This window comes from Amblyomma americanum, chromosome 9 (genome assembly GCF_052857255.1).
Source record: "Amblyomma americanum isolate KBUSLIRL-KWMA chromosome 9, ASM5285725v1, whole genome shotgun sequence".
Classification (NCBI taxonomy): Eukaryota; Metazoa; Arthropoda; class Arachnida; order Ixodida; family Ixodidae; genus Amblyomma; species Amblyomma americanum.
Genome location: NC_135505.1, coordinates 133,417,576 through 133,432,014, shown reverse-complemented (window position 1 = coordinate 133,432,014; position 14,439 = coordinate 133,417,576). Strand labels below are relative to the sequence as shown.

Genomic DNA, 14,439 nt, shown 5'->3' with positions numbered 1-14,439 from the left:
GTAACGTTTCTTGGGGGGTATCCCAAATAGTATAAGCCTTCCGTGCAAAGCTGAGTTATCGCTAGCGATGTAGCCATAATGCTTCCAGACATATACGAGTGTGTATTCTGTGCTTGGAGTGGCGCATGCCTTTCAGCCTCCTGTCTTGATATGTGGTGCCCACATTGCTGTCTTGCGCATAAATAAAATATGTTAATTATGATTTCTTGTTTGACTTACACACAGTGAAATTGGAAGCCTCCTTTCAGTCCGTCTGTAGGCGGCACACGGATCTTCAAGATTTGGTGTATACACGAGACATGACTAAAAAACACAGCTCATTACTCATTTCAAGTAGATTTTTAGTCATCTCTGGGGATAGCACAACAGGACTGCAGCTCTGCGTGACGCATTCGTTACACCTGTAGAAAGCGTAACCTAACATAGCGCGAAGATAGCCGTAATGATATTCTCTCACGTTCAGTTAAAAGGCTGGTCTCGGAGACCGGCCTTCTCCTTGCAAGTCTCCGGGGAAGCCCACACCACAGAGGTCTGAAAGCGCACATGTCGATAAGCACTCTTTGCCTTGGAGCCGGCTGACGTCACGTAGTACAAACAGCCAGCATCGAATGATGCCGAAACGAGGCATAATAAATGAAGGCCGTACTAAATACTTCCAACTATGCTCCTTCTTTGCTATTCTGTTCCATGTCGATGACTGTGAACTTTATGCACGCTTTTCGGTTGTGCTCTAATTTTAACCTCCGTTGGTTTTATTCGATCATTTTTTCATTAAAGTTCCGTTGGAGTTTTCTTTATTGTCCGCAAAAATTCTTGTAGCATCGCTTTACAAGTTTGCTTCATTTTGCAATGTTTCAGCCTTTCCTGCTTGAAATGCTACATTTTTATTTGTGATTTATAGGAGGTCTCTATACACTCGCAGGCTATCGAACCTGCTTTTGTATATGCGATTTTTAAAACCACTTACAAACTTTTCACTTCTTGCAAGAATCAGCGTCTGAATAATAACTGTTACCCGACCACGAAGTGACAAATAACTGGTAACACTGCATGTAAATAAATAAACTTTTCTGGATACGGGGAAGTGTTCTGTTCCCTCTTTTTATGCTTATCCAACCGTATACCGAAAGTTGCCAGTTGCTTCGTATATCCGTCTGTAAAGAGTTTTCATATTCTGTTTCTCATTTCCTGCAGCTGGACTTAGTTCCATTACCTTTTATTTATTTATTTTGCTTTCCATCCGACCAGAGTTGAACCCATGCTAATAGATAACAAAAGTATAGCTACAACCAACGAAGTTACAATTCGCAGCTGTGCGCGATCAACATGTACCCACGTGCCTGGGTCTGCTGTACAGTGATCCACTGTTGCACCTTTCACAGGATGCACCTGCGGCTTACCGCGCCACCTGCCGCCGATTAAGCAACAGAATACAAAGAGAAAATTTTGGTGCGTTCTGTATCTCAGTCCCGAGCAACTTTCATGCGTCACTCCAACGTATGTTTTTTTTTCTCACTAAAAGAGATTTCCTAGCCTAAAGAACCCATGCCGGATGAACATGTGAGCATTACTGAGAAAACGTCTTTTTTTTATCATGGCCTACAGTCTTTCTCAAAAGTTTAGAGTCCACAGCGACCTTGACCAGACCGGGATCGCTGCTTGGCGGTGGCGCTGCTGTCGGCGGCACTTTCCTACACCGGGGTTCCGCTGGAGAGGAGGTGTGCCCGTTCACGCTCGTGTTCTCCGCTCCGCGGCCACGGTCGCGATGGCTTCCAAATTTTTGAGAATGAGTGTACACATATGAATACCTTTTAAACAGCTTTTAAACAGTAAACACCACGTATAATATAGCCTCCTTTGTTCTCCACGGTGAAGGGCATGATCAGGGAAAAATATACCGGTAATTATAAAGCGCTAATAAAGCTTGATTACCGCTTTTAAGCAAAATTACTCGGTGACACTCGTCGCCGTTTGTACTCGCGTATTTGCACTCGAAGCACGCACTTTCTAGTCAAACCTAGCTAGCTCCGCGTATCAGGTATATCCCCTTCAATCGTGGCTTACATATCTGTGCACGCGAATTTGAAGCTTTAATTTTTTTCTTGGAAAGAATCATTTTCCCCGCTTGAGACGCAGTGTTCGCAGTACTGTAAGCCTTATGTACGAGACTACCAGTGCGATTTTAGCTCTTAATGACAAATGTAGAATAAGTCGCGAGTTTAATGCCTGACGTCATCGCCGTCTAATAATAATAATAATAATAATAAGAAGAAGAAGAAGAAGAAGAAGAAGAAGAAGAAGAAGAAGAAGAAGAATTGGTTTTTTGGGGGAAAGGAAATGGCGCAGTATCTGTCTCATATATCGTTGGACACCTGAACCGCGCCGTAAGGGAAAGGTAAAGGAGGGAGTGAAAGAAGAAAGGAAGAGAGAGGTGCCGTAGTGGAGGGCTCCGGAATAATTTCGACCACCTGGGGATCTTTAACGTGCACTGACATCGCACAGCACACGGGCGCCTTAGCGTTTTTCCTCCATAAAAACGCAGCCGCCGCGGTCGGGTTCGAACCCGGGAACTCCGGATCAGTAGTCGAGCGCCTAACCAATGAGCCACCGCGGCGGGGCTCGCCGTCTACTGCAAGTCTGGTATATAAGCGGCTCAGAAAACAAAACTTACAGGAAAAACGCTAAGGCGCCCGTGTGCTGTGCAATGTCAGTGCACGTTAAAGATCCCCAGGTGGTCGAAATTATTCCGGAGCCCTCCACTACGGCACCTATTCTTCCTTTCTTCTTTCACTCCCTTCCTTGTCCCTTCCCTTACGGCGCGGTTCAGGTGTCCAACGATATATGAGACAGATACTGCGCCATTTCCTTTCCCCAAAAACCAATTATTATTACAGGCCCCTTGACGATCTCTTGCGACCCTTTTCTTAGTCCTTCCCTAAGAAGATAAGGGACATAAAGGGTGTTTCACCTAAGATTTTACACAATTCTTTAAAATAGGGTTTCGAGCCAGAAAAGCAAATTTTTCGGCACAGTATTGTCAGCCGTATGGTACATGAGGATACAGCTAAGTCGTGCTAAATAGCAGGCCTGTTCATTAATATTGAATAGTTAACTTTGTAACTATTACTGTTAGACTCCTTACTTATTGAGAGGCCTGTAGCCCACCTAATACCCATATCAGTTTTTAGAATTTCGAAAACGCGGCTACCCTACATGGCTACAGCCCGTCAATATGCATGCGCTTTCGAGAAGCTCGCAGGTAAAGCAAGCTCTCCAGTGCACGTAACTACTAGATACAGTTAAAATTTGTTAGGACACTGCGCCGAGGGTAACTGCGTTTTCGAAATTCTGAAAACTGATCTGAATATTAATTACAGTGGCCTACACGTCTCTCGATAATTAAGGAGCCTAACAGTAATAGTTAAAAAGTTAACTATTTAGTATTAGTTAACTAGCCTGCTTGTTAGCATGTCTTAGCCGTATACTGATGGACTACACCACTGACAATGCTATGCCGAAAAAAGCGGTCTTCTAACTCAAGAAACCTATTTTTAAAAATGTGGAAAAACTTAGGTGAAATACGCGCTATACTGACTGTTTTAACGTTTAATAAAAACATTCTGTGCTTTTTCAAGGCAGAAATAAAATTTGATTTCATTTGATTATTGCACCTGACATTAAAGGAGTCATTTTTGTGTAAACTTTTTGTGTCCAATGTGCCACAATTGGCGCAAAGAAAAAAACTGCGTTTATCGTGGGGCACATTTTTACGGGAAGAAACGAAGTATTTTATTTATTTTTAGCCCTCAAAAATGGCGCAATGAATTACCAAACACTCAATGGCTAGTGACAGTATTCAGACAATGATAAACATAATTTGTAATGACAGCACGTCTGAAAGTACCACCTGTGACGACGATTTCGAACCCGACCGCGGCGGCCGAGTTTCGATGGATGCGAAACGAAAAATGCGCCCGTGTGCTGTACGATGTCAGTGCACGTTAAAGATCTCCAGGTGGTCGACATTATTCCGGAGACTTCCACTACGGCACCTCTTTCTTCCTTTAATCTTTCCCTCCCTCCTTTATTCCTTCCCTTACGGTGCGGTTCAGGTGTCCACCGACATATGGGAGACAGTTACTGTGCCATTTCCTTTACTAAAAAAAAACAATTTTTCAATTTTCATTTACCCGCCGCGGTGGCTCAGTGGTTAGGGCGCTCGACTACTGATCCGGAGTTCCCGGGTTCGAACCCGACCGCGGCGGCTGCGTTTTTATGGAGGAAAAACGCTAAGGCGCCCGTGTGCTGTGCGATGTCAGTGCACGTTAAAGATCCCCAGGTGGTCGAAATTATTCCGGAGCCCTCCACTACGGCACCCCTCTCTTCCTTTCTTCTTTCACTCCCTCCTTTATCCCTTCCCTTACGGCGCGGTTCAGGTGTCCAAAGATATATGAGACAGATACTGCGCCATTTCCTTTCCCCCAAAACCAATTATTATTATTATTATTATTATTATTATTATTATTATTATTATTATTATTATTATTATTATTATTATTTTCACTATGACGACGAGGACAATGGAATACGTACCATTTGATTTGTGAGTAACAGAACCTCTGATTTGGCTCCGATTTTCTCTATGGCGCAAGTTGATCGCTATAATTTGCCCCTTCCAGCCGCACGTTGATAAGTGCGAAATGGATACAGTGGCAGAACCGCAGCCAGTTAGTTCATATTGAGTCCGTAGACAACGGGTAATAAGATGCCGTCGGGAAAAGGAGAAGAATAAATTGTCTCGACTGGTGTTAAATTTCATCCACTCGAAGCCAATTTAATCTGAAAGTAAATGACTACAGGAAATTCGGACAGCGTTGCCACCTGAAAAATTGTAATCCAAGGAACCGGATGCGAAACCGAAAATGTCAAGTGTTTCTGTGTCTGTCTGCGATGGAAGACAACTTCAAAGAGTTTCTCTACAAAAGAACTTTGATTCCTGTCCTGTTCCGCCTCACACAAATGCCGTTTCGGATGAGGCAATTTAGTTTTGTTTCTAAATAAATACGCACTTCGGCGGAGGCACCAGATACGCCTTCTAATTTGTGCTGACTGAGGCAGAGTGTACACATGTGCATACCCAACAGTTCTAGACAAAATCATTTTTGAGCTGAAAACTTTTATGAAGGCAAATTTTTTCATATAATGCAGGATTTCTTTATAACAATAAATACAACCGCAGATCTCCCGTCGGTAGGGTTGCAGTTTTTTTCCCTATTCACGTTTTTGATATATCGTTAAAAGCGTTCCCCATTGGTTTTCTATGACAGTCTTAACTGTTTGATACTATCAATTAAAACACTTTAAAATAAAGATTTTAATACATATTAGAAGACTACTCGATTACCTTCAATATTTCCATAACAGTATTGTACAGGGTTAATTGGAGAGACATGGGAGAGCCCTTTGCTTTGCAGTAGACGTAATCAGGCTGATGATGATCGTACAATTTTGCTAATTTTTAGAATTTTCGTCCGAGAACGTTGGACATAATGCACGCCTGCTAAAATGCAGCTAGATAAAAATAAAATTTCTTTGCATCATTTTCATCCTTGAAGCTCCCGGGGCAGAAAAAACACACAAGGAAATTTTCACGCCATTAGCTTGAATTTTGGGAAGGAGATTTTACCACCTCACAGCTTTCAACTTCTGATTGCGCTAAAGAAATGACAATAAGGAAGTGATTGTAACGCAGTGCGGATAGGAAGGACAGTTTTTCTCGGAACTCAGAGCGCTGAACATCAATTGCGCCGACTCGGAGTTTCCCGCGTCCCTTGTTCTTCATTATATTGAACGCAAGGCAATGGCATCTATGTAAGTGAGCCTGTCTTGAAAGGAACCCGCAGAAACTCATGCTTAAAGCGCTTGCAACTGATACCCCCGTTATCGCTGCAAAATCGACTAGGTTTATGCGGCCTCAACGTCCCAAAAAGACTCAGGCTACGAGGGACGCCGTAGTGAAGGGCTCCGGAAATTTCGACCACCTGGGCTTCTTGAACGTCCACTGACATCGCCTCTAGAATTTCACCTCCATCGAAATTCCACCTCCACCGCCGAGATCGAACCTACGTCTTTCGGGTCAGCAGCAGAGCGCCATAACCACTGAGCCACAGCGGCAACTCGCAAAATAGATTTGTCCAGGCATGCTACCATTGCTATCAGCTAAACAACGCGTACCTTTGGAACCGCCGTCCTTTTTATATTCAGCAATTCTGGACAAAATCATTTTTAAAGGAGGAACCATTTATGAACGCAATTTTTTCATATAATGTAAGATTTCACTATAACAATGAACATACCTGCTGATCACCAGACGACTGTCTTGAGTTTTTTTTTCTATTAAAGTTTCTGCTATCGTCAAAACCCTTTGGTTTTCTAAGGGAGTCTTAACTGTTCGATTTGACCGATGGAAACACCTTAAAAGAAAGATTGTGCCACATTTCAGAAGAGTGGACCCTAATTACCTCCAATATCACGGCAAAAGCATCTTACAATTTTCCAATTTTCAAAATTTTCTTCCGAAATTGCTGGACATGTTAGTTCGAAGTGATGGTATGAGGTAATGAATGTAACAGTGCTCGACAGATGTACAGGTAAAGATTAGCAGTTTCCATCACCAATTTCTCCTCGTTTTCTCAAACCAATGACACTGTCAGTGTCATCATATACGAGCTAAAGGTCTTATAAGATACTGGAAAGGTAGTCACCGAGACTGCGACAGTTAGTCTTATGAGGAAGGAAAATATGCGCAAGCTCCGAAAGCGAAGTTTTTGAAAGGTAAGGTAAGCGGCGCCACCTAGGGAACCAGGAACGCCTGTCGTCAGAAAAAGCGCGACCTTTGCGTTTAATGTGTACCACTATTGGCGCCACACTACTAAGCACTGCTCTTAGAAGGTGACCTATCTTACTTGTAATTTTTAAATTGATTTGCAAAGGAAAGTAATTTGCCGCCTAAAAAATCGCGAAAATGAGAGGAATTGCACGAAATTTCATAGCACCGGTGGGAACCCGCATACCGAACAATACTCTACCAAGGCATTTTTGAACATAAAAGATTGTGCAAATATTTATTATACAGTATATGACATGATATGATGAGATATACTATTTTTAACTAGTGAGTTTACTCATTTATTTATTTACATTGCGGCTGCAAGTGCTCTATAGCAGGAGTGAGAACATCAAGCAAGAATATCGCCTTCGGGCCACAATAAATCTGTGCATGACAACATAAGCAGAGACCCCGCCGCGGTGGCTCAGTGGTTAGGGTGCTCGACTACTGATCCGGAGTTCCCGGGTTCGAACCCGACCGCGGCGGCTGAGTTTTTATGGAGGAAAAACGCTAAGGCGCCCGTGTGCTGTCCGATGTCAGTGCACGTTAAAGATCCCCAGGTGGTCGAAATTATTCCGGAGCCCTCCACTACGGCACCTCTCTTTTCCTTTCATCTTTCACTCCCTTCTTTACCCTTCCCTTACGGCGCGGTTCAGGTGTCCAACGATATATGAGACAGATACTGCGCCATTTCCTTTCCCCAAAAAACCAATTATTATTTGGCCATGTACCAATCTATCTAAATATACAATCATGTTTCTTCGATTGAGCATACTGATATTTGTGATTAAAATGAGTGAATTAAATGAGGAAACGGCGAACATGCTTTACTTGTTCGGGCCGAGAGACAAACGAAACGAAACACGTGAAGTATAGGTAGCGATTTTACTTCGCTGACGATTTTATTTACAAGCTTGGTATTGCTTATTCCATAAAACGGTTTTCAATCTTCACAGTTACACTCTGCCTTTGTCGCGGCCATGTCGTTCATCGCATCGTCTCCGCAGTCATAGCAGCTTTCCGCGTATTTTTGTTCGTACTAAAAAGTTTAACATGTCTACCCTCCCACGTGCCACAAGCCATTGGAACAGCCTTCCTGACGATGTTACTAACACTGAAAATACTGCCATGTTTCGAGATGTGATAACTACATTAGTCGCCCAATGTCTTGCTTTCATGTGTTTTTACCAGAAAACAATATTACTGCTGTATAATGTGTAAGAAATTGTTATTTTGTTAACTGCAGTGAAGAATTGTGTTCAACTTCCATCTTGCCACATTTCGAAACTTGTTTAATGCTTTTTTTTTAATTTACCTCCGTTCTGCTAAGTTTCGCTTGCTAACTACTATATAACATTTCTCTTCAATCGTTGTTTTTGCTCTAATGTTTTCTAAATTCTTCTGTACTGTCCCACTCGCACAATGCTCTTATGTAAAAATAGCCTGTAAGTAACCTGAATAAATAAATAAATAAATGGTGAGGTTCGGATGGGTGCAAAAGAAGAATTGTGTCGATTTTTGATGCAGAGTTTCAAGCGAAAGCTTTACTGGCCGCAAACTTGCGATTTCGCCGTGGCGGTGCTCCGAGGAGGCACATGACGTCACAACACGCGCCTCGCCGCGGGTATTTCTCTCTCCCTCGCTCCCTAGTCACTACTGCGCATGCGCCACTAGCAGCACCGAGCCACAGGTGTTCCGCCGATTCGCAGGGCCGCTCCTTTCCTCAGAATCCAACTTTCAATTTTCAGTTTTCTCTTCTTTCCCTCCCTCCTTTCCCTATCCCTTCCTTTACGGCGTGGTTCGGGTGTCCACCGAGATATGTGAAACAGTTACTGTGCTTCGCGCGCTTGCCACGTGATCTGGCATGACGTCACACCACGCGGCTCGCAGCCGCCGCCGTTTGGTATGACGTCACACCGCGTTCCTCGTCGTTGCGTCAAGCGCAGTTGGAGTATAGAGGGTCTCGCTTTGGCCGATGCGACGTCGCCGTGCAGCGCGCGCGCGCGCGTTACGCTGGAGTATAAACGCGCCTTAACAGAGCCTGCGCTTAACCTCTAACCTACGTATTCGGTGGCGGCATCTATGGGAGCCACTGAAACCCCCCGCACACTCACCGCTACCACTCCGCCACGACGCGGCTCAAACTTTAATCATGAATAATGGCGCATCTAGTGAATGCACTCTTCCGATCCAGAAGTCGCCGCGCTTTCGCTACGTATATCCTGGGCCAACAGAGCTAGGCCATCAGCTATTTTTTTTCTCTTGGGAAAAGCAAAGATAAAAGATTCCTCCCTTATTTGCTCAAGGGTGCAGGTGGCTTGCAGTTCTTTGTGTGTTTTTGATTTGTACTTTTTCACCCTTGCTACATCAAACAATCAGTTGTCTCACTAGATGAGACGTATGTATGGTTCTATACGCCCTTATATGTCCTTCTATGGTCGGATATACTACGGCGTGAATTTCCCTTAATTCTTCAGTTTTGGTGTTGTGTGCTCCAGCGGAAAAATCAACGTACATCTTCCCCTTTTTCGAGCGGGTAGATGACTTCCGGTCTCTTTGGATCCAAATGTCCGTCCTATAACGGCGCGAAATTCGACACGGACCTACACCACCAGATATGAATCGAAATCGGACGAGAATTGGTGCAGAGATTTCTCGGCTAGTAGTTTTCCAGGACTCCAATCAACGTTAGCATTTTTTTTATTTCTTGCGCGCGCATAACCTGTTTCATTTTCTGTTTGGCTAATCTCAATCTCGCGGGCGCAGACCTCATAATCTCGCGGGCGCAGACCGACGTCGAGCTCATCGATCGAGAAATCCCGAATTGACCGCCCGGATCACTCCTGCTTAAGTGGATTACGCTGTTCGGGAGGGTTGCGATTCTCACACCTCCTGCTGGATGCTCGGTAAACTGATTTGCTGGAAATGGGCAGAGACCAGCCTATCACGTTTCCCACTCTGTGATATATCACTCAGCCGCAAGGCCATGCCTCTCTCGGGAATGGCACGCAGTTTTGGATTCGCTACAGCCTCCTCCGCTTAAGTATGTATACAATGTATATATATACACCTTCCAGTGAAATTGAACAGTATACCGCAAGCTAGGGAGTTTAAGTTGGCTAAAGTGGGGCACGAACTCAAAACATTTTTCGCTCGTAAGACCGGTTCGCGATTGATGTCGAAATTCGCTGTAGGCCGTTATAGCTATAAATCATTGGCTTTAATGACAAGCGTGCAAAGAAGAAGAGTTGACATTTTCGCAGCATTTGACTGCGCTGATGACAAACCAATTATTTGATCAAACTGCAACGATTGTGACGGGTTTAACTGATTTTATAGTGTGTCGATGTAAAAGCGTCTTTTTGCATACGACCGAACGTCAGATTAATTCGCTGTATTATTTCACTGTTTTCATTCAGCCTAAATATTAGTTTACACATTTCTTATGTGGTTGCCCAAATGTCTCGTTTTGCATTCGACCTGAGACTAGGCGTGGAGGCCATCGGTCCAAAGATTTTGTACAAATTTTCCTTGAATGAGCAAATAAGACTTTCTTAAATTGGATATGAAGAAACACGGCCTATGATTAAGTTCCGTTTTTGATTATGCCGCGGAAGGGGTGTTGAGGCCATGCTTGCATGATTAACCGTTGCAGCACGGTTTTATTTGCAAGAAAAGTGTGCATGTTGCATTGGTTGCAGCTTACTGACTATAAACCTATGAAACGCGAGTAATGTACTGTGTGCTGATTTGCCACATGTACGACCTGTTTTAAAAGTACTGTTGGAGTACTCTCGGAGTGCTCGTAGAGTACTAGAGTACTTTTCCACTGGCCAGCTGCACGATAAGCTGCTAGGGATGAGTAGCATGGGACGCACAATCCCTACGGGTGGCTGTGACAGGAACAGTCACCACGTTAAAGATCCCCAGGTGGTCGAAATTATTCCGGAGCCCTCCACTACGGCACCTCTTTCTTCTTTCATTCCCTCTATCCCTTCAATTACGGCGTGATTCTGGTGTCCAACAATATATGAGACAGACACTGCGCCATTTCCTTCCCCCCTCCCCCCCAAGAAAACAATTTTTATTATTATTATTTGTGCAGAGACGCATTGCGTAACCGCTGCGCCACTGCGCGGTAGTTGTATGAGGACTCACCGCAATCTACGAATATTAAGTAGAGAATGGCCAATTTTGCATATATGGGCATTAACCCACGGTGTTCCGAATGAAGTGAGGTTTGGTCGTCAACGCAAACTAAGTTACTTAAACGCACAATACCACAGACATAATAAACCACTAACTAGCGCACAGTGCTTTCGCACTCATAGCACGTAAGAAGACTTAACTGCCCCCGTTAGTTTCATGCCCAACATTCTCGGACAAAAATTTTGAAGACCGTAAGATACCTTTATGGAAATGTTGAAGGTAATGGTCAATTCTTCTGATATGCAAAAAAAATCTTTCTTTTAAAGTGTTTCCACCAATCCCGTCAAACAGTTAAGACTCCCACAGAAAACCAATGGAGAACGTCTTTGATGATATCATGGAGAACGTTTTTGATGATAGCAAAACCATTAATAGAAAAAAATGCAAGATTGCCGTCGGCTGATATCTGCGGATGAATTGATTGTTACAATGAAATCTTACATTATATGAAAACATTGCGTTCATAAACGGTTTCCCGCTCAAAAATGCTGTAGTGCACAATTGTTGGGTATGTCGGACTTGTAACCCGAGTACTGAAGATTTCTGGTGCCAGGTGCTGTCGAATGAGGTCGATGACCTTCTGCAGAACGTTTTGCTTGTCCCAAAAGAGCCAGTGACCTTACAGTTGGTAAAACTGTCGGCGTAAAAAGAGTGGATGGGATGAAAGAGAGGCGATAGCAAGTTTGAGCATGGCTAGATAAAAAAAGAGTCGGGAACAACACCGAACCATCAGCTGTGCCTTCAAGCGGAAGTTGAATAGTGAAGGGAACCAAAGACAATTGCTGCCGTGCGATGCTACAGAAGGCTGCGCACATAATCAAATGTCCCCTGATCACAACGGCTGCAAGACAAATTGTTTAAATGACAGCATGACTGACAGTGTTAAACGCGCCCTGATTTTATGTCAAGACCTACCCGCCGCGCTGGCTCAGTGGTTAAGGCGCTCGTCTACTGAGCCGGAGTACCCGGGCTCGAACCCGACCGCGGCGGCCGCGTTTCGACGGAGGCGAAATGCAAAAGGCGCCCGTGTGCTGTGCGATGTCAGTGTCCGTTAAAGGTCCGTTAAATGAAGGTAAGTTCAAGAGTGTTTACGAAAGAACTCGCCTGGATGTTGCTGAGTGGATATTGAAAAAATAAATCTGTCTTAAATGTTTTATTCTATTTACCAGACTCAAACAGGGGTCTGTGAATCTTATCTTCAGTCGAAATATTGCCTTTCTTCTTAAATAGCTCATGGGTGCAAGGCTCGACCCTTGAAGATTGGAATTGGATCATTTATGACTGGAAGATTGGATCATTGGAGATTCGAATAGTTTATCTGCGAAATTTTCAAGACGGAACTCGGTGGGTGTTTTTGCAAAGATGTTTGCCTCCAGCACAATCGCTCTTAGGCGCAGAAGATTATTTTATAATAAATAGTAGAGTTGTATGAATGAATGAATGAATGAATGAATGAATGAATGAATGAATGAATGAATGAATGAATGAATGAATGAATGAATGAATGCACTTTATTGAGGCTGTCACGTAGAAAAATTATCTACACAGGCGGGAGACCCTCGGAAAAATGTGCCAAAGTAGAAGACTGGGCGAGTTGGTATGTACTCACACCGAAAAAACAGCGCACACAATACAGGGATGAAGAAAGGAAACAACAACAAAAGCGCTGACTTACAACAGAGTTGTAAGTCAGCGCTCGTGTTTTGTAAGTCAGAGCTCGTGCTGTCACTCGGAAAAAAGCTGGTCTAGTCAGTTCGACTGGCCCTCGATAAGCGCTGCACTAACACATACATAATACCCGTATCCTAAAAAAAATTATCAGTAAATAATACAACAGTAATAAACAGTATTCATGGTAGACAATAGACATTTAAAAAAATTAAAAGAAAGTTTCAAACGCGCCGTGTATTGCGAAACATAACGATGAACAATAGAGCTGGTTGTTATCATGTTCTTAAGTGAACTTGAACTTGATCTTTATTTACCAGAAAGGCTGCTGGGTCACCCGGGCTAAAAGCTGAAATCAAACAGCTTGACGAGAACCAGGCAACCCTTACAAGGCAGCATAAACGAGACCACTAAATAATAATAACACTAATAACAATGATGAAAAAAAGGTTAACATGAAATATTTTTTGTCCCGTTCCCTTCCTTGTGTTCTGTCTGTGTTCGCGCCTAGTACCAAAGATGAAATATTCAGCTTTACAAAAAATAAGAAACACTTTCAGGTAGGTCATGTAGGTAAATGATTCATAAATAGACATGGAGGAGAGCATAAAAGACGAGTATTTCAATTTTGTTATTTACTTCCTTACCTCAATTAGCCCTCTGTCGCGAAAGAACCCATCTTTCTAGTCGGTTTGTCAAATACATCGAATTTGTTTTCACTGTGTGTGTGCTTGTCAATAGAAGGCTTTTATCATGATTAATCGATAGGTGTTTTGTATAAGAGCAATAACTTGACGCCATACCATTAAAATATATTGCACGGGCACTTGAAAGAGTGGGCATAGAACAGAGTTTTGTAATTCATGTTTGTGTTAAGTTTGCAGGAGTTTCACAAGTTCCCATTTATAATACATATTTACGTTCTTTTCTGTTTTGTTTCCACCTTCTCAGAGTTGTTTTTCAGTCTGCTTTTGCTCATTTTATTTCCCTACGCTGCTCTGAGTGCCTTATGAAACGGGCGCTGTCACCAATTGCCAGGGACTGCCCTTGAAGCCCTTTGGTGACTCTAGCAAGCCCGTAACTCTTCTCTGTGTTACACAAATATTTTTATGAAAACCGAACACCCATAATTCTCACAGTCTAAGGCGTCCCTTTCCGAGCCAACCTTAACCATAAGAACAGAGAATCGCGTTGCATTCTGTAGGGAATCGCTCCTAACTGTTTCATCGGGACAAAATTCTCTTACAAAAATTTCTTTAGACAGTGTATAGACTATCCATAGACTTCTGTCTATAAAGTCTGTAGACTCTATAGACAATACAAATCCTATGAGAGTCTGCAGACAATCTATAGTTTTAGGGCCATGGCACTTTTTGTAGACTTTTGTCTGTAGACAGTCTATAGAGAGTCTACAGATCATTTTTGTAAGGGTTACGCCTTAACCTAATACACGCATCGAAACAACTTTGAGTCCGAGTACAAAATTGAGTCCGAGTACTTATACTCAATAAGAGGTCACACCGTGTTTAATTTGGTCACGTATCCTATTCACCTGGCCAGGCGGTATGTCAGAAAAGAGCGATGACGTAATACCAGGTTTGCTTGCGGGTACCCATAACACCCACTGCTGCTACCAATCGCTGCTTGCCACCAGACGTGCACCCCATGACGCA

The 14,439-nt window shown here is 43.3% G+C and overlaps 1 protein-coding gene across 1 annotated transcript in view; it reads left to right on the top strand.

The window, feature by feature from the left end:
* Positions 1–1,629: 1,629 nt before the first annotated feature.
* The window catches only part of LOC144103693 (uncharacterized), a 57,443-nt gene continuing 44,633 nt past the window's right edge, over positions 1,630–14,439 (top strand). The window contains exon 1 of the mRNA XM_077636351.1: positions 1,630–1,718. The gene's annotated coding sequence lies outside the window, so the exon portion shown is untranslated. The remainder of the gene's footprint in view (positions 1,719–14,439) is intronic.